This window comes from Megascapheus bottae, chromosome 8 (genome assembly GCF_031878675.1).
Source record: "Megascapheus bottae isolate mThoBot1 chromosome 8, mThoBot2.hap1, whole genome shotgun sequence".
NCBI classification, from domain to species: domain Eukaryota; kingdom Metazoa; phylum Chordata; class Mammalia; order Rodentia; family Geomyidae; genus Megascapheus; species Megascapheus bottae.
The window spans coordinates 68,768,159-68,787,480 of record NC_143516.1 but is presented as its reverse complement, the minus strand read 5'-3'; the positions used below and the strand labels follow the sequence as shown (position 1 = coordinate 68,787,480).

Here is a 19,322-nt window from a genome sequence, read left to right as displayed (position 1 = left end):
TGGGGACCAAGACATGAGAAAGGGTATCAATGTTTGTGAAGTAATGCACCTTCTATCTGGTGAATATAATGTAACCCTTTTATTAATTACAATAAAAATATATGAAAAAATAATGACATTGGGATATTGATGGGTATTGCGTTGAATTTGTAGATAGCCCTTGGCAAGATTGCCATTTTCACGATGTTAATTCTTCCAATCCAGGAGCATGGGAGGTTTTTCCATTTTCTCAGTTCTGCTTTAATTTCCTTTTTCAGGGTTTTAAAGTTTTCATCAAAAAGGTCCTTCACATCTTCTTTAATTTCTTTTGTTAGACTTTTATAGTTTTCATTAAATAATTCCTTTACAACTTTGGTTAATTCCTAAGTATTTTATTCTTTTCAAGGCTATTGCAAATGAGATTATTTTCTTTTTTTCTTTCTTTCTTTTTTTTTTTCCAGTCCTGGGCTTGAGCTCAGGGCCTGAGCACTGTCCTTGGACTTTCTCAAGGCTAGAGCTCTACCACTTGAGCCTCAGCACCACTTCCAGCTTTTTTCTATGTATGTGGTACCGAGGAATCGAACCCGGGTCTTCATGCATGCTAGGCAAGCACTTTAACCACTAGGCCAAACTCCCGGTCCCGGGATTATTTTCTTGATTTGGCCTTCTGTTTGTGTATTGTTGCTGTACAAGTAGGCTACTGACTTTTGCAGGTCAATTTTGTATCCTACCACTTTAACTCAGGTAGAGGATCATGTCATCTGTGCATAGGGATAGTTTAATTTCTTCTTTCCCTATGTGGATCCCTTTGATGTCCTTCTCTTGCCTTATTGCTCTGGCTAAGGTTCCAGTACTATATTGAGGAGAAGTGGAGAGAAAGGGCATCCCTGTCTGGTTCCTGATTTTAAGATAAATGGTTCCAGTCTTTCTCCATTTGTCATATATGGCTTTAATTATTTTAAGAAATGTATCTCTTATTCCTATTTTTTCTAGTGCTTTCAACATGAATGGATGTTGTATTTTGTCAAATGCCTTCTCTGCTCCCAGAGAAATTATCATATGATTCTTATCCTTAGCTCTATTGATACAATGTATTACATTAATTGATTTGCAAATGTTAAACCAGCCTTGCATCTGTGGGATGAAGCCTACTTGATCGTAATGTATAATTTTTTAAATTTGTTTCTGGATTCTGTTGGCTAGTATTTTATTGAGGAGTTTTGCATTTGTGTTCATTAGAGAGATAGGTCTGTAGTTCTCTTTTTTTGGTTGGGTCTTTCCCTGGTTTGGGGATGGGTGTAATATTAGCTTCATAAAATGCGTTTGGTATTGCTCCTTCTGCTTCTGTTTCTCAGAAGAGTTTCAAGACTATAGGTGTTATTTCATCTTTAAAAGTCTTGTAGAATTCTGCAGTGAAACCGTCTGGACCTGGGCTCTTTTTGATTGGCATTTCCTGATTGCTTCCACAATTTCATTGTATGAAATTGGTTTGTTTAATTTGCTTACCTCTTCTTGGTTCAATGTGGGTAGCCTATATTTATTTAGGAAATCATCCATTTCTACTAGATTTTCCTGTTTCTTTGAATATAAGCCCTGGTAGTACTTATTCATAAGGGACTGAATTTCTTGGATATCTGTAGTGATTGTTCCTGTAGGGTTTCTAATCTTATTTATTTGAATCTCCCCTCCCTTTTTTGTTGATTAATCTTGCCAGGGGTCTGTCAATTTTTTTGACTCTTTCAAAGAACCAACTTTTTGATTTATTAATTTTATGTATAGTAGATCTTATTTCAAACTCTGATTTTCTGATTTTTTTTGTTATTTCTGTCCTTCTAGTTGCTTTAGAATTAACTTTTTCTTGCTCCTCTAGGTGCTTCAATTTCTTCTTTAGGTTATTTACTTGCTTTTCTCCTGTCTTTTTAATATGGGCTCCTAATGCGATAAATTTGCTCCTTAGAAATGCCTTTACTGTGCCCCATAACTTCTTTTTTTTTTTTTTTGCCAGTCCTGGGCTTGAGCTCAGGGCCTGAGCACTGTCCTTGGACTTTTCTCAAGGCTAGAGCTTTACCACTTGAGCCTCAGCACCATTTCTGGCTTTTTTCTATGTATATGGTACTGAGGAATCGAACCCGGGTCTTCATGCATGCTAGGCAAGCACTCTACCACTAGGCCAAATTCCCAGCCCAAAGCCCATAACTTCTTTTGTGATGTATCTTGATTGTCATTACATTCAAGAAAGTTTTGAATTTCTTCTTTGATTTGTTCTGTAATGCAGGAGTTATTCAGAAGTGTGTTGTTCATCTTCCAAGTGTTTGAATGTTTCTTACCTTTTACTGTGTTGTTCAGAACTAGTCTGATTCCACTGTGATCAGATAGAATGCATGGTTATCTCATGCACACAGGACAACATTCAATGAAATAGATATTCAAAAGTCTGAATAACCCTCCCATCTCCTGGAAACTAAGGCATTGTCTGCAGCCAGTCCTTTACTAGGAAGGTAGAGGCACTAGTAAAACTGGGTCCAGCTGAGTAAGAATTACATGTCTTATGACAAGGAGTCAGTCAGAAGCCTATGGGGACTCTGTGGGGTCCCGATGGAGGAAGAGTCTTAGGTAAGAAGACCACAGGAAGTGACCTCAGCCTTGACAGAAGACCACAGGGAACTTGGAACTCAGGTCTCCAGGCAGCCATATTCCAGGCCACAACTGGAAAACTCATCCAGAGATAGCAAGGAAAGCGCCATGTTTTCCTGTTGTTGTCCGATTTTTCCCAGCTCTGACTCCAGGAGATCCTGCAGAGAGCGCCTGGTGGACACCTGCAGACACTGGATCAACCCCCGACCCAGACCCCAAGCCCAAGTCAGACCCAGAAGAACATTCTGGCAGTTTATATTGAGAGGCCGGCAGGTGGCACCTGGCAGCCCAGACCAGGACAGCCGGGATGGGGACTCTGCTGTGACTCCTCCAAGCCAATCCCGAGTGCCGAGTGTGGTGGCTGCTCAGTGGGCTGTGCCCACTCCACTGGAGATGAAGCTGCGTGGGGCTGAGGCAGCAGCTGGAGAATCAGCATGTGCTCCAGCTGCTGTGGATGCCAGGATGGCCGTGTCCTCCGCATCTCAGATCCCTGAGTCTCCAGCTGGGCCTGAAGAAGAGTCAGCACTGCCATGTACCCAGGTGGTGGATGTATGCAAAGCCTCAGAGACACATCCAGCCCCACCAGAGGCTACAGCAGAGGAGCCACAGTCCGGGAGAGAAGTTCTGCAAGTTTTCTGCGTCTGTCTTGGGCACACAATGAAGACACCCCTCCATCAGAGGGAGATGATGCAGAACCAGCACAGGGCACAGTAGTTATGGCTCTTGATGTGTCTCTGACCACACCACGTGAACAAGAACCACCGCTCCTGTGGTGGCAGCTGGGGATCGGCAGCACTGGGCAGGTGATCTGTACCTGGAGGATTACGTGTCCACTGAGTCCGAGGCAGACTCTCCTGCCCCTGAGTCAGAAGATGAAGAGGCAAGCCTCAGTTGTGTGGACTCAGGGCAGTCCAGCAAAAAGTCTGTTCTAGCAGAGGAGGAAGATGAAGAATCGCTCCACGTTACAGTACTGTGGCGTCACGAGGTGTCCCTGACCACCGCATGGGCTGAAAATCCTCTTCCCCCCGTGGCAGATGCCTGAAGAGGAAGTCCACCGCATAGCTGAACTCCAGGTTGAAGTTTTCCATGTCATTCAGGACGAATGGACTCCAATCTGTGACTGTCCTTGCTGCTTTTGAGAGCCAAAATTCTCTACAGATTTCTTCTGATACTGACACATCTCAGGACAACTTAGCTCCAGCAGATACACCCCAGTGTGCTGCTAAATTAAGACTGGGAAAACAACATTGGGTATGGAGGTAGAGACTCAAAATTCCTAAATTCCATGAGCACCAGCTCAAGCACTTACAGAAGTCCTTTCCCTCCCCTTGAAAAGTATCTCCTGGCTTTTTCTTCTCTTCACTTTTTATGTAACATAATATATTTCATAAAATTTTGCTGTTATTTTCTTCCATTGCCTCAATCAAGGCACTCGTATAGTGTCCAGTTCTAGAGCCATGAGCTCCACCTGCATGCAGAGCACGTGGTCCTGAGGGGAGGATGCTCAAAGCCACCTGTGAGGTGGGAGGGGAGGCCCTGGTGCTCAGGGGATCAGGTGAAGGTACAGGAGCGACCATGGCTGTAGCCTGGTGTGGGTACAGAAGCAGGTGAGGCAGGGCCATGGGTAGTTAAGAGACTTGGACTGTGTGGTCAGAAAGTCTTTTGCAGGAAGGAGGTGTTCCCATGTGATGCTCAGTCTCCTCATCTTTGAAATGGAAATGGAGCCTTTTCCCAGGATTGGAAGAGAGCAAACAAAATGCAGTGGTGTGCGGATCTCAGGTTTTGATGAGTGGTGGTTGGATGGAGCCACATTTATTCCGTGTCCTCTCCAATCCATTGCCATGCTCAAGAAATGCCTTATCTCCACTCATGCCTGACTTCCAGAGAGGGAAAGAAAACAGGCCTTATGTTTTCACTGTCTAGGGTCTTTCATTAACTTGCTCAATTTAAGGAGCAAAACACATGTGGAACAGGAAAAGAGCCAGCTGAAGGGAAGAAGAGTCTGTTCACCTCCTACTTCCCCCAAATCAGAACCAGGTGTGCTACACATCCAGCCAGATGTCTCCAACCTGTCTCCTAGTTTCAGCATTCTTTGTGTGTGTGTGTGTGTGTGTGTGTGTGTGTGTGTGTGTGTGTGTGTGATGGGGCTTGAACTCTGGGCATGGGCACTGTCCCTGAGCTCTTCAGCTCAAGGCTACCACTCTATCTTGAGGCACAGCCCCACTTCCTGTTTTCTAGTGATTAAGTGGAGATAAGAGTCTCAGGGTTTTAGAAATGGTGCTTTGGCTCAAGAGGCAGAGTGGTAGCCTTGAGCAAAAAAGTGTTCAAGGACAGTGCCCAGGCCCTGAGTTCAGGCCACAGGACTGGCAAAAAAAAAAAAGGGTCTCATGGCTTTGTAGTGGTTGTGCTGGCTTTGAACTACAACTCTCAGATCTCAGCCTCCTGAGTTACTAGGATTACAGGAGTGAGCCACCACGCCCGGCTTTTATAGAGGTGCTCCAACTACCACTCAAGCCTCATGGAATATGACTGTTTTCAGTGACACTGGATATAAATAAAGCATTTATATGTCCTTGAAACCATGTAGGCATCAGAAAATTTGTTACTGCCCATTCAAGGACAAAGCTATACATCGATAGTTATCATATTTATCAAACCCTGAGGAACTATGTGCTGCTGAAAATTAAAATTAAAAGAATTAAAGTTAAATTTTGCTCTGGAGTGCCACTCCAGCGGAGACACAAAACTAAGAATTTATTCAGGAAGGGCAGTTTTCCTTCTGCGGAAGCATGTGCAGTTGACAAGAGTCCTGACACTGTCCTGAAACAGCCCAGTTGCAGGTCAGGAGAAGAAGGATCCTTGTGTGGACACACTGGACCAGCCCTCAACCCTGACCTCAGTGTAGAAACTCGTGGCCATTTTCCCGGAAGCCCCCAGGAGTAGAACCCACCCACTTAGGGCAGGCCAACACAGATCACATCTGCAGTTTTCTACTCCCGGGTGAACCCGATCCATGCTTGCTGTGGATCTGGAGCTGGGTGCACACACATCAAATGATAGGATCCACCTTCCAAAAGTGGCAGAACAGTTCTTCCCCATGGTTCATCTACTGAGCATCCCCAGCTGACAATGGAGGTGACAGGGCCACCTGCACCCATGACAGCACCTGAGGAGCCCCAATATGATAGGGGTGTTAGGGATGTTGAGTTGGCAAGGCCTGTCTCTCCCAAGGTAGAGCCACTTCCAGCTGTGGCACGAGCCCAGCAGCATCTGAGGACTCCCTCCCTCAGACCATACCCAGTCAGGAGCCTAAGCTGGACCACAGAAGGTGATGGAAGCTGGTCTGAGGCACATGGCCAACAGGACTAGAGGACTCTGCTGCCAGCTGCTGCGGGCGAGCCAAGTGAGTGTCCTGATCAGAGTTCAGCAGTGCCATCTGCAAAGCAAGGAGGAGACCCCCGAGCTGAGCTGCTGCATTGTAGCTATGCTCTACCTCCTGCCCTGCACTTCTAATCAAATTGTCTTTGTTTGCTTGGCTGGAGGTGCATGGGGGTGGAGGGAAGAGGTAGGGTTGTTCCCAGGGATGGTTTTCCAGAGAGGAGTCAGCCTAGCCTATTGTTACAGCTAGTGTGTGTGCACATGTAGATGTGACATTGCTTTTCCCAGTGTGCCTGCAGTTAAAGTGGAGGGAGAGAATGCTGAGGACATGGCTGTGGGGAGGGCCACTGTGGGCTTTCCTCAGACCTGAGCAAAGCAGGAAGTTCACTGCTATGTCTCACACATGGCCTTACCCAGACTCTATCTAGCACACAGGGAGTTGTTCAGGTGGTCACACAAGCAGTCCACCTCTGCTGCATCTCTAGCATCCTTTGCAGTCTGTGTGAGCTGCCTGGAGCTGAGTGGCCTCTGTGCTCCACTTGGAAGATGCACCAAAACTGTTCTTGACAGTTCGCAGGTGCTGCACAATACACAAAATGGACAATATCACATGTTCCAGAGAGGTGATCACATGACTGCCTTGTATCTTTCTTATGCCAGCTTTCTTGAAGTACTGGGTTTAAATGATGATTTTCAGCACTCAGTCTCTGGATTAGCCACAATTACAGGTCAAATCAATGAGCATTTGAATGTGTGTGTGTGTGTGTGCACACGCGTGTGTAAAATGTTGAACTCTGCTGGGCACCGGTGAGTAATCATGCAATCCTAGTTACTTAGGAGACTCTGATCTAAGATTGGGAGGTTCAAAGCCAGCCCAGGCAGTTAAGTCTGAGACTCTTATCTCCCATTAACCACCAGAAAATCAAAGTGTTTGGGCGCTAGGCTTTAGCTGAGGAGCTCAGGGACAGTGCCTAGAGTTGAAGTCCCAGGACCAACAACAACAGGAGTAAGTCACATGTTGATCTCCCTTCCTCAGCCTCCAAGTAGGAGGATTTCCCCATCTGTCATTATGTGGATTTAGACCCTCTCAATGACTGGACAGTTGTATTTCTCTGGGAGGATTTCCTGCATTATTAGGATCTTCTCTGCCAAGTCAGTTCCTCTCCAGGAAATACTTTTCTGAAATTTGTCTCCTTATCAAGTAATCATATTTTGGGGGAAGTGGGAGGAAGGCTTTAAAACAGAGTATGTCACTAAAACAAGCTTTAGGGGAAGGGAAAAAGTGCTGTGAATGCACTGAATGGACTGGGACCCTCACATTTCATTATACCTAATTTGGAAAGGGGAGATTTGAGAACCATGGTTCTAAGCCAGGCTGGGCAGTGAATTGTGTGAGTTGCTTATGTTCAATTAATTAGCATAAATTTGAAACTGGGGATGTGGCTTCAAGGAGAAGTCAATGGCCTAATTGAAGACCCCAGTAATTTCCACAAACCTAGCCTGTCCTAGATCCTCAAAGAAAGTGTGGAAGACTTCCAACTTTATTTTCAAACACTGGAGGAAGCTTATGGACTGTTACGTATTCTGACCTTTTAGACCCGAGGTGCTGATGAGGTGCCAGGGAGGAGAGGATGGCATAAGGCTTTTTCTTTATGTTCCTTCATCCTCATTACATGCAGATATACTCCTCAACACAGGTTTCTAGAGAAACCTGTATTCTGCAATAGTGAGGTCCCCTATCTCAAACTCAGGAATCCAAACCAAAAGTCTGCCAGTTTTCCCAATAGTCTAGTCATCAGTCAGTTCATGGAAAGCCTAAGGCTTTTTCGGGGTGACCGGAGTACTGGGGCTTGAACTCAAAGCCTGGGCCCAGATATCAGTGAGTACATAAAATTTCAACACTGAAATGAACTGTCACAGGAAAAAAAATGTCATGCAAGAGTATTAAATGTGAAAGAAAATACAGCTAAAGTGAGTCAATTCTGTATGCTTCCAACTCTTGGAAAAGATACAATAATGAATAAGATGAAAATATCAATGCTGTCAAGGCTTATGATTAGGAAAAATGAATAGGTGCAAGACAGAGTTTGTAAGGCAAAAAATAAAAATCCAATGATACTGCTATGGTACTTGTCAAGAACCCTCTGATATATTTAAAAATAAGCATAATAAGCAAAAAGAACCATATGATGTACAAAATTCATACAGAATCAACTGTAAGGTAGACCATGATTTCTTACCTATATTTGTCAATGTAGATTCATCTTTTTTTTTTTTTTACAGTTTTCCCACTGAGTTGGAAGGTATTAATTACAGGGAGAAGAGGGCAGGAGATACCTGGAAATGCCTGTGCCTTCTTTTCAGTGTTTTAGTAAAGGAAACATTTCACTGCAATCATAAATTTTTTCTCTTCTGAAAAAGAAACCAACAAACCGACCAAGGGTTTGTGGTGTGTCCAGTGGTAGAACACGTGCCCCAGTCAAGTCCACCATGAGATTTTGTCTGAGCAACATGGCCATTTGCAAAGGACTGTGTTGCTATTTTCTTCTATCAGTCCATACAATAAACAAGAGAAGGCTGGGTGCTAGTGGCTCAAGTCTGTAATTGTAGCTCCTCAGGAAGCTGAGATCTGAGGATCTGGTTCAAAGCCAGCCTGGGCACAAATGCCCATGATACTCTTATCACCATTTGAAGACCCCAAAAGCAGAACTGGCGCTGTGGCACCAGACCTACAAAAGGCAAACATACAAACTCATAAAAAAATAAAACAGTCTTGAGGAAAAGCAAAACAAGATTTTAAGACCTTCAGTTCAGTCCTGGTTGTGCCAGAGATTCTCTGTCGCTGTATTGTGTCTCTCTGTCTCTCTGTCTCTCTCTCTTCCTCTCCCTCTCACTATGGACATCACACATACATAAGGCACTGTCACACTTGAGCTCTAACAGACATACATTTTTATTTTCTTTGCTAAAATTGAAGCTCAAAGTCCAAAGAATACTGAAGAGAGCCTGAACTCCCCGGGCTGACATGACCGCCAAGGCTGGGTTTGGAGCTACCAAACAAGACAAAAACATGAATATTCCAGAGTTCTGAGGAGGCGCTGGCCCCACAGGCCACCGGAAGTGCGTGGGGTGGGCGTAGCCATCCCAGGTCCTGCTGGAGCATCTTCTGGGAGATGCTGGGCTTGCTGGAGGAGCAGGCCCCTCCTGCCGTCGGTAGATGAGGTTGAAAGAAGACCTTCGGGAATGAACCGAACCTGAACCCACAGGTGGAAGGCTGGCACAGCTGTGCCTTATTGTTGTAATGCAGCATCTTCACTCAGGGGGGATCCTAGAACCTGCACAGCTGGACTGCACCACCCACCCCCGTGTCCATCATAACATGGGCGAATAAATATCCTGCTGTGTGGGTGTCCATGACCCCCAGGCATGGCCCAGAAGCACTGGCTCACCCACTCCAGTGTGACCAGGCCCATCCTCTGAGATCACTGACATCCGGTGCTGCTGAGTAACCTCTCATGCACTGCCAGGGTGTGAGTGGGAATCAGTGTTCCCCACGGGCTGGGGAAGGTGTGTCCTGGGTCCTGTCATTCCTTCCTGGGGCCTCCTCAAATGTGAACGGGAGGGTGTAGAAAGGTTTGTAGGATAAGATTTCTGATCCGCAGTGATGAGAGGTGTGCTGAGGTGGTCACAGCATGAAACAGGACCATCAAACCCCATTCTTCTTTTCCCCAGTCCTGAAGCTTGAACTCAGGGTCTGGTCATTGTCCTTGGGTTTTCCCAAGGTGAGCTTTCTACCAGGTGAGTCACAGCACCATATCTGGCCTTGTCTTTGTATGTGGACCTAAGGAATCAAACCCAGGGCTTTATGCATTCTAGGTAAGCACTCTCGCATTATTCCATATACCTGGTCCCAAACTCCATTCTTTCTTGGTAACAAATTCAGGCTGTGCATTCTCTGGACTTGCTTGGCTACTGTACCACGTGAGCCATTACTCCAGCATGGATGTTTTGATTATTTGGAGGTTGAATGGCACTCACAGTCTTTCCTGCTCTGGCTGTTTTTGACTTATTCAGGGGTTTGAGCCCCTGAATAGTTCAGATGAAGGTTTGTACCATTTATGACCTGCCATACTGGACAAAACTCAAAAGACAGAAGGTTTCCAGTCCTCTTTATCTGAGCCTATTCATTGTCAGATTAGAGTTGCAATTGTAAAGTATTTTGAATAGAATGTAATGACTAATGGCAAATCTTTACCACCTCATTTCTTTAAAATGGATGGGGATGGATGTTAAGCATGGGTGGCTCATGATTCTAATTCTAGCTAGTGAGGTGACTGAGATTTGAGGATCACGGTTCAGTCCCATCAGGGTCAACAAACCCGAGATTCTTATTTCCAGTTAACCATGGAAATGCCACAAGTAGAGGGATGGTGGCTCAAGGGATAAAGTGCCCAACGTGAGCATGAAAGCCAAGTGAAAGTGCAAGGCCTGGAGTTCAAACCCCAATGTGGAATTAAAAATACATAAAAAGATATAACTTGGAAGAAGAGAGCCAGGTAGTGTGGAAGTAGCAAGAGATGACACTCAGGACTGTGCCCACATTCTGTAAACACTTAGCATCCACTACAGGAAGGTTCTCCCCCTCAGTTTCAAACTACTGAGTTCTTCCCTCCTCTTATCTTCAGTGATTATGTGTGCCTTCATCCCTTACTCCATCCGTCCAGTCATCCATCTGTCTATCCATACGTGTGCTTGTATTGGGGTTGAATTCAGGAGCTAGGCTGTGTAATGTCCTAGTCACTTTGGGACCCACAAACCCCCAGTTATAGAATCACCAGCACTCAGTGAACGGAGCTAGTAATCAGTTTAATGGCAGTGCAGTAGCTACTCTCCACGCTGGGCTGATAAGAGCAGCCCTGACCTTCAGGGGTTGAGCTTTTCAAGGTAAACACCACACGCAGGTGGTAGTCACCATGTGACATCTCCTTACAATGCCCATAGTCAATAACTACAGGGATGAAGCCACACGCAGGTGGACCTAACCACTCGCAGGTGGCTGAGCAGGTGAATCAATTTTACAAAAACTTGGCAGCTAAGGCTGTTTGGTCATTACATCCTCACGAATTTGTAAATAATCAAATCCAGAAGAAATAGATGTAAGACAAGAAACCAGGTCAAAGCTCTCGTGACTCAAGCTTTCCACAAACATGAATACCAATTGCCATTCTCCTGTTTCCCCTAATATTTTTCCTTTACTGTATTCTGCATCATATATCCTGCTTCATTGTTGGGTTCTCATTTTCAGTAACTTCTTCCAACGGACACAGGGGCATTGACTACCTCGCCAGAAACCTGTTTCCCTAGCCTATTTTTTGGAGGGGAAAGGGGGTTCACAGGCTTGAACTCTGGTATGAGTGTTGTCCTGAGCTCTACAGCTCAAGGCTACCACTCTACCCAAGAGCCACAGACCCACTTCCCGTTTACTAGTGATTAAATGGAGATAAGAGTTTCTCCACTTTGTATTGCCTGGGCTGGCTTTGAATCTTGATTCTCAGCGACAGCCTCGTGGGTAGCTAGGATTAAAGGCATGAGCCAACACGCCCAGCTTATTTTTTGCTAATCATTCCTTTAAACTTTACACTTTTATTTTTATTGGAATACATTTGACACTTTTATTTTCATTGGAATCCTTGAAGCACTAGGCACTGCCCATTGCCTTGGGTACCCTATTTCAAAACAGGCATTATTTCCAGTCTGAGTATAAATCTTAGAGTAGCTTTCAATTCAAATGATACTTTCTCCATAATAAAAGACTAGCACCACACTAGCATCTGCCTCTGGAGGGGGTGGGCATTGGGCCCTGACCAGCACCAGCCAGTCCTACCCAGGATGACCAAGTACGTCGTACCCTACCTAGGAATATTCTAAACAGACTTCATGATGATCCACACAGCCTATCAGGACGTCTATGATGTGAGTGACCAGGGCCCCGGTCGGATCCTGGACCTGGAAGAAAAGGATCCCTGGGAGCTCTGCAAATCCTGACAGCCCCAAGGATATCCTCTGAGCTCAGTCCTATGCTCCCCTGGCCAGGGGCTGCCAGAAGCTGTCTGACCACTGAGCTGTGCCCACATAGCCCAGCTGGAACTGGAAGTCACTCCAGGGAGGACTGTGGAGCCAAGTAAAGCCCAGCTTTCCTGAGACAAACAATCTCTGGTCAGTGAGATTCAATGAGGACTGTCCCAGCTGCCTTGTGTGCCTGGGGGCAATGAGTAGATAGAGGACGACCCACCCATTCAGGGTGGGATGAGAGGGACATCCAAGAGAGCTCCCAGGATTGAGTGTGAGGACACAGCTGTGAGATCCCATGTAGCCTTGGGATATTCAGTGGAGGGTTGGTGACCAGAATCCACCGAGGAGGTGGGTCTCTCCCAGAGAGCTCAGCCCAGCCCAGCCCTGTCACTGTCCTTGTGCTTATCCTGGCCAGGAAAATGAAACCCTGGGCAAGTTGAAGCTGCTGCAACATCTATTATTACCGGAACTAAGTAGAAGAAAATATTCTTTCCTGGTACAGGGGCCAGAAGCAGCTTAGCGAATAGGCCACTTGGTGATCAGACACTGGCCAAAAAGAGGGGCTGTGTGTAGAGACACTGAGATGTGTCCCTGGGTGACTGAGACCCTACAGACTCTCTGGAGGGACTCATATGGAGCAGGCCACCTGGCTCTGAAATCCAGGCCAACTCTGACAATGGCATGACCATGGCACTTGGTGACACCACCACCCCCTTGTCTTAGCTATGGGCTGTTCTGTGTTCTGGAGTCCCACAGGCAGACTAACAATCAAAACCGAGCAACAAGCTCTCAGGCATTAGGAAGGCCAGGAAGAAGAGAATGAATGGATATTGCTTAGGTAGCGCCAGGGAAGGACCTGGGAGTCAGAGAGGCTGGGGCTGCCTTCTCACTGACAGGAACACTGTTGATGGGCTCAGAATTGTCAGCTCTCTGAGCCTCACTTTCCTCCAGTTGGGTGTCTCTTGATCCATCCCTCAAAGCAGGATTATGCTTGGAAATGGGTGGCCGCCCAAGATCGTACAATCAAACAGAAATCAAGCAGGGTATTGGGGAGCAAACCCTGGGGGTGGTCTTGGGGCATCCCCTCCAGTAAGCCAGTCCTTCTCGGAAGCCCCCATGCCCACAACACTGACCTCAGTTTCAGTACCAGCTCCCAGCCCACATCTCCGCAGCAGGTCAAACGTGCACTGGCAGCAGATGTAGCAACCAGGATATCGCTGAAGGACCCACACAGAGCAGCATGCAGTGTGCTGGCAGGTCTGGCTCCCAACTGCACAGGAGCCTCAGGAGAGGGTCCCAGGAAGATCAGGAAGAGGTGACACCCCCCTTCCCCTCTCCTCCATTCCTACTTCGCCAACTGGAAGTACAACATCAAAGGGGACAGGAAGTCCAGTTCTGGCACAAAAACCCCTACCCACCACACACGCAGAGTCTTTGATAGACCCTAGATCCCCTCCCAGACAGGGCTCCCACACTTGTTCAACCTCTGCTGATATTTCTGTCCCTCCAGGTCAGGGCTTTTGACTTCTTTTCAGCTTCAGGGTCTGCTAGGATAAGAGAGACATGCGGCAGCCCAGCTTGCCCTTCAGGCTCAGCACAACAGAGACCACCACAAGCAAGAGGCAGAGCTAGGGCTTAGCCTTGGCCAGCAGCTACAGCAGCAGCAGCAGCTCCTCCCCTGCCTCTGTGTAACAGTAGGGGGAGACTCCCCTGTCTTTAGGGTGAGCCTGCCTGAGAACACAGGACATGTCCACAAAGGCATCCTGCTCAGTGGAGCAGTATGGCCTTCCGCTGGTGTCCTCACCAAGCCAGGACACAGTCCTGTACTTCTCCACAGTAGATTTCCCAGTAGAGAATCGGCTGTCTGAGACATGGGGAGGGGAGGCAGATTAGTAGGCTGCAATCCCAAAGAAACTGTGCTTGGCCAAGCCAGGCAGAAGCCACCCGATGGTGTCAGACCCAGTCAGGATGGTAGGAGTCTGGCTGGTGTGCCACATAGAAAGAGCAGAATCTGCTCACCAGTGAGCTGCTCCAGTTCAGGAAAAGTCTGTTTCCTCTTCCAAGTGGTCAAATGTGCAAGAGTCATTTGTGGCCTCTCCTTTCTCATGCTTCCTCATGGAGAGTCCTTGACACTCTGTCCTGCCAGTCCTCTGCAAGCCACAAGTTCCAATGGCTGTCTTTAGCAGCCAGTTGGGAGGCCATGTCTTCCTGTCTGCTCTGTCCAGAGCCTCATGGAGCAAGACACGATTTATGCTGTGTTCTCTACCACTGCATCCTCAAGCCCAGAGCAGGCCTCATGGTAGGAGGAGTGGGGGGCCTGGCTTTGGGCCCCCAAGCTGTCTTGGGATTGGCTTAGTGTCTCTAGGGAGTCCTTTAGAAATACACACTTGATTCCTTGGCCCATAGGCTCAAGATCTGAATGGGATTCTGGCTGGGAGGAGGTGGCACCCTGCTGAGGAGAGAGTAGAAGGCCCACCCTTCCCACATGGAAGCCTTGAGACTTCAAATCCATCCCCTTTTGACCCCCTTCCTCACCAGCCCAGCCTGCATGACTCCTCTGCTGTGCAGTGCAAGGGCTCCAGAGGATTCTTCACCACTGACTTGAGGGAAGGGGGCAAAGTGGGCCCTGGACCTGACGGTTTCTTTCCTATTGAGACCCAGGTTTCCAACCAGGAGAAGACATGGCACGTCGTCCTCTAGGCCATGAGGGAACACTTGCTGCAACAGTTTAAGCCAGAAGACTTGGTGTTGGTGCAGGTCATCTCAGAGAATCAGAGTGGGTCAAAAGCAGACAGCCAGGGACATGGCAGATTAGGAAGTTGGGGACATTGCTCAGCCTCAGTGCAGGGGCAGCAGCAGAAGTTAGTCAGTGGCACTAACACCAAATGGGCACTGCAGGCCCTGAGCATCATCACTGCCCATCTTCTCCTGGATATGCCTGCTCTTGCACAGCCCTCTCTGTCCTACCCGGACTGCCAGCAGAGGGAAGGGCCAGGGCAGAAGACATCACTTTGGAGGACAGAGGTTGCAGCTGCTGTGGAACAGGGTGAGCACAGCCCTCACTGGAGGACTCTTTGTGATGTCCAAGTGGGAAGCAGGGCTTTAGAGTGTCCCGTGGGAGAAGGACTTACTTGCCTGGCATGTAGGAAGTCCTCTATTTCTCCCCTGAGCATGGAAGAATGATTCCCCTTCAATCGTCAAAAATCCAATCCTACTCCACCTATGCTCATATAAGCAATCCATGCAAGTGGCAGCAAACACACACTTAAAGGAGCAGAGTCAATGTTCTTGAAAGAGGATTCCAAACAGAATCAAGGGCAGATATGCAGGCAGAGAGAGAGAGAGAGAGAGAGAGAGAGAGAGAGAGAGAGAGAGGGGGGGGGGGGAGAGATGGAGGGAGGGAGGGAGAGAGAGTAAGAGAAATTTGAGTCCTCTGGAAAGTTGTAAATAATCTCTACCATTATGATCCATTTTTCAATTAGTGAAGAAAACACAATGTTTTAGCAGGATGACCCACAGACAGACAGAGGCAGTAATTGTGAGACATAGCCAGAGAGAGAGAGAGATAGGGAGAGAGAGACATAGAGAGGGAGAGACAGAAAGAGAGAGAGATACAGAGACAGAGGGAGACAGAGAGAGAAAGACAGAGAAACAGAGACAAGGAGACAGAGTGACAGGATTCCCATGACCAGGAATCTGCTGTGCAAGATACGATTGCTCTGTGTTTGCATTGAGCTCAAGAACCAAACAGGTGCTTTGCCTAAATGGACAGCAAAATGGCCTCCTGCCTATTTTCAGGGCTTCACCAGGTTTCTGCACACTTCACCTTGTGAATTTAGTGTAGGTACAGGCCCAGAGAGAGCTAGATAGATCTCAGAGACCTCGGAAAAGTTCCAAATCATCTCGACCAGTGGTCTACTTTGCAATTAGTGCAGAGTAAGCAATGTCTTAGTAGGATGACTGGCAGTCAGACAGACACAGTAATTCTGAGAGAGACAGAGAGAGGTGTCTCAGGACCACAAGGCTACTGTGCATATGATTCTCTGTTTTCTTTGCCCTGAGCTCAAGATCCAAGCGGGTGCTTTTCCTAAATGATCAGCATTGATTGCTCCTTGCCTCGCATCAAGGCGCATCCAGCTTTCTCCAGCTTTCTGCACCCTTCTTTTCCAACCCTGAGTACACTCAGAATCTGCTCCCTGCCATACCTTTGATGTCAGGATGAGAATGGCATTGTGGTACAGGTCATGGGGGAAGTTACTTGCATGCTAAATTCAGGACACCCTGTAGATCTTTTATATCTGATGCCCTCTAAGTAGAGTGGACAGGCGCAAGGTGGACCAGGCCACACAGCACACTTCCCTTGACTTCACATCCAGTACATACGATCCTTCCTATAAATTCCAAACCTAATGTCAGAATGACATCTGCAATGTGGCCCAGGTCCCATAACCCTTTCCGTTCACCTGAAATCCAGGACATCCTAAGGATCATTTATCCAATGTTGTCCTGGTATCAGAATGATGACTGACACTGGACTCGCTGACCCTTCAGACACTCTGTTTGTATTTCTAATATTCTCTGGACTTTGCTAAAGAAGAACAGCAGGCAGAGTGCCTTCCCTTGCCCTGGTTCTGACTCTCTCTTGCTATGATAAAAAAACAACAACCCTGTTTCTTCTGGATTCTGGTCATCGTACCTCTATTCCTGGAATTTGAGTGTGAATGATAAACTCTCCTCCTTGATGTGAAAAAGGGACTTTACAGGATGACAGTGGAGTTTATGAAGAAGTAGACAATGTAATTGACCACCCTTGTGCACCCAATGAAGGGAGAGCATGTCCACCCTACAAAGAGCAGGTGGAGTTCAATTCCCTTTTACTAAAGTGTGTATCTCAGCATTTCACAGTTGCAAGGCAAATGGCAGAGTTGGAACAATCAAGCCAGACTGTTCTCAGGCAAACAGCCACCACCTTCAATGAGCTGGCCATGGAGGTGAGTAGATCAGAGAATTCATAATTTGTGGCTCCTGCACAGTGATCAGACTGTCACCAGGGGATTGCATCCTGAGAGAGATGCAGTTACTGCTGCCTCCACTGCTGTTATAGGAGAGTTGAGGAATTGCTTGGTGCTCAATGCATGTGAGGGAGAGGGAGTTTGCATGGAGTGTCATGCCTATAATTCTAGCTACTCAGAAAGTTGAGATCTGAAGATTGCCTTTCAAAGTTGGCCTAGGCAGCAATGCTCCAGAGAATCATATCTACAACTGACTTCATATAAGAATTAGTGCTCTCTCTCCATTCCTCTTAACATAGTATTAGGATTCCAGAGCAATAAGGCAAGAAGCAAGCATAAAGGGGATCCAAATAGGGAAAGAGGAAGTGAAACTTTCCCTCTTTGCAGATCACATGATTCTGTATTTAAAGAATCCTATAGATTCCACTCCCAAGCTCCTTGAGCTGATTTAAACCTTTGGCAAGAAAGCGGGCTATAAAATTCACCCTCAAAAATCAACTGCCTTCCCATTTGCCATCAATGAGAGGAGCAAGACAGCAATCAGGAAAGCAACTCCTTTTGCAATAGCCAGAAAGAAAATAAAGTTCCTAGGAATTAACTAAGAATGTAAAGGACATTTTTGATGAAAACTTTAAAACCCTGTAAAGGAAAAGAAAGCAGAACTGAGGAAATGGAAAACCCTCTCATGCTCCTGGAGTGGAAGAATTAACATCGTGAAAATGGCAATCTTGCCAAGGGCTATCTACAAATTCAATGCAAAACCCATCAATATCCCAATGTCATTCTTTTAAAGAAATAAAAGAGGCAATCCAAAATTTCATATGGAATAATAAAAGACCCGGTAGAGCAAAAACAATTCTCAGCAGAAAGAACAGTGCAGGAGGAATTTCAATACCAAACTTGAGACTCTTTTTACTGAGCTATAGTGACCAAAACAGCTTGGTACTGCCACAATAACAGGCCCAAAAAACAATGGAATAGAAATGAGGACCCAAATATTAACCCACAGACCAATGACCACTTAATCTTTGATAAGAGAGTCAGAAAATAGAATGGAAGAAAGACAGCCTCTTCAACAAGTGGTGCTGACAGGACTGGTTAAGCACTTGCAGAAAACTAAAGTTGGATCCTTCTTTGTCACCCTGCACCAGGAATAACTCCAAATGGATCAAACCTGGAGGTTAAAGCAGATACACTGAAAACTTTGCAAGAAGAAATTGGAGATGCACTAAGTCCTTTTGGCCCAGGTCGATACTTTCATAATAAGCACTCAGAAACAGAACAATCAAAGAAAATCCGGATAAGTGGGACTGCATTAAACTACAGAGCTTCTGTATGGCAACGGACATCGCTAGCAAACTAACTAGAAAGCCTACATTGTGGAGAAGATTTTCGCCAATCATATAATGGACAAAGGCCTCATATCTAAAATATATCAACAGCTCAAAAAATTGAATCACTCCAAAGCTAATCTCCCAAAGAAACAAACATCCCATTAAAAGATGGGCCAACGAATTAAAGGGAGTCTTCTCTGAAGAAAAAATAAGAATGGCCCATAGACACCTGAAGAAATGCTCTGGCTATAAAAGCAATGCAAATCAAAATAACTCTAAGATTCCACTCACTCCAGTTAGAATGGCCAGGATCAAGAAATCTAATAACAACAGATGCTGGTGGGGATGTGACCAGGAGGGATTACTACTACACGGCTGGTGGGAGTGCAAACTTGTTCAACCACTATTAAATACAGTATGGTGGTCCTAAAAAAAAAAAAAAAAACAGACATAGAGCTCCCATATGACCCAGCAATTCCACAACTTGTCATTTATCAACTCAAACAGAAACAAGGACATACTAAATCCACTAGTTCAACGATGTTCATTTCAACACTATTTACCATAGCAAAGATATGGACATGACCAAGATATCACTCAGTTCATGAGTGGATCAATAAGATGTAGTATTTATACACAATGGAATTCTATGCTGTTGTCAGAAAGAACAACATCGCCCAATTTGTAAGGAAATGGAAAGACAGAAAAAATCATATTAAGTGAAGGAAGCCAGATTCAGACAGCATACGCTCAATGGTTTCCCTCATTTGTCATGATCAGTAGAAACCTTGGGCTCCCCTAGCTGAGATTAACAATAGAGTAAAACCTAGATACATCAGGCCATAAATGTAACGATAAATAGAAGGGCCTCCCAAATATAGAAATGAAAGCCATATAATGAATGATTGTTGTC

At 46.1% G+C, this 19,322-nt stretch overlaps 1 pseudogene; it reads left to right on the top strand.

The window, feature by feature from the left end:
- The first annotated feature begins 2,692 nt into the window (after positions 1-2,692).
- Positions 2,693-3,655, top strand: LOC150060110 (uncharacterized; annotated as a pseudogene).
- The last annotated feature ends 15,667 nt before the right edge of the window (positions 3,656-19,322 follow it).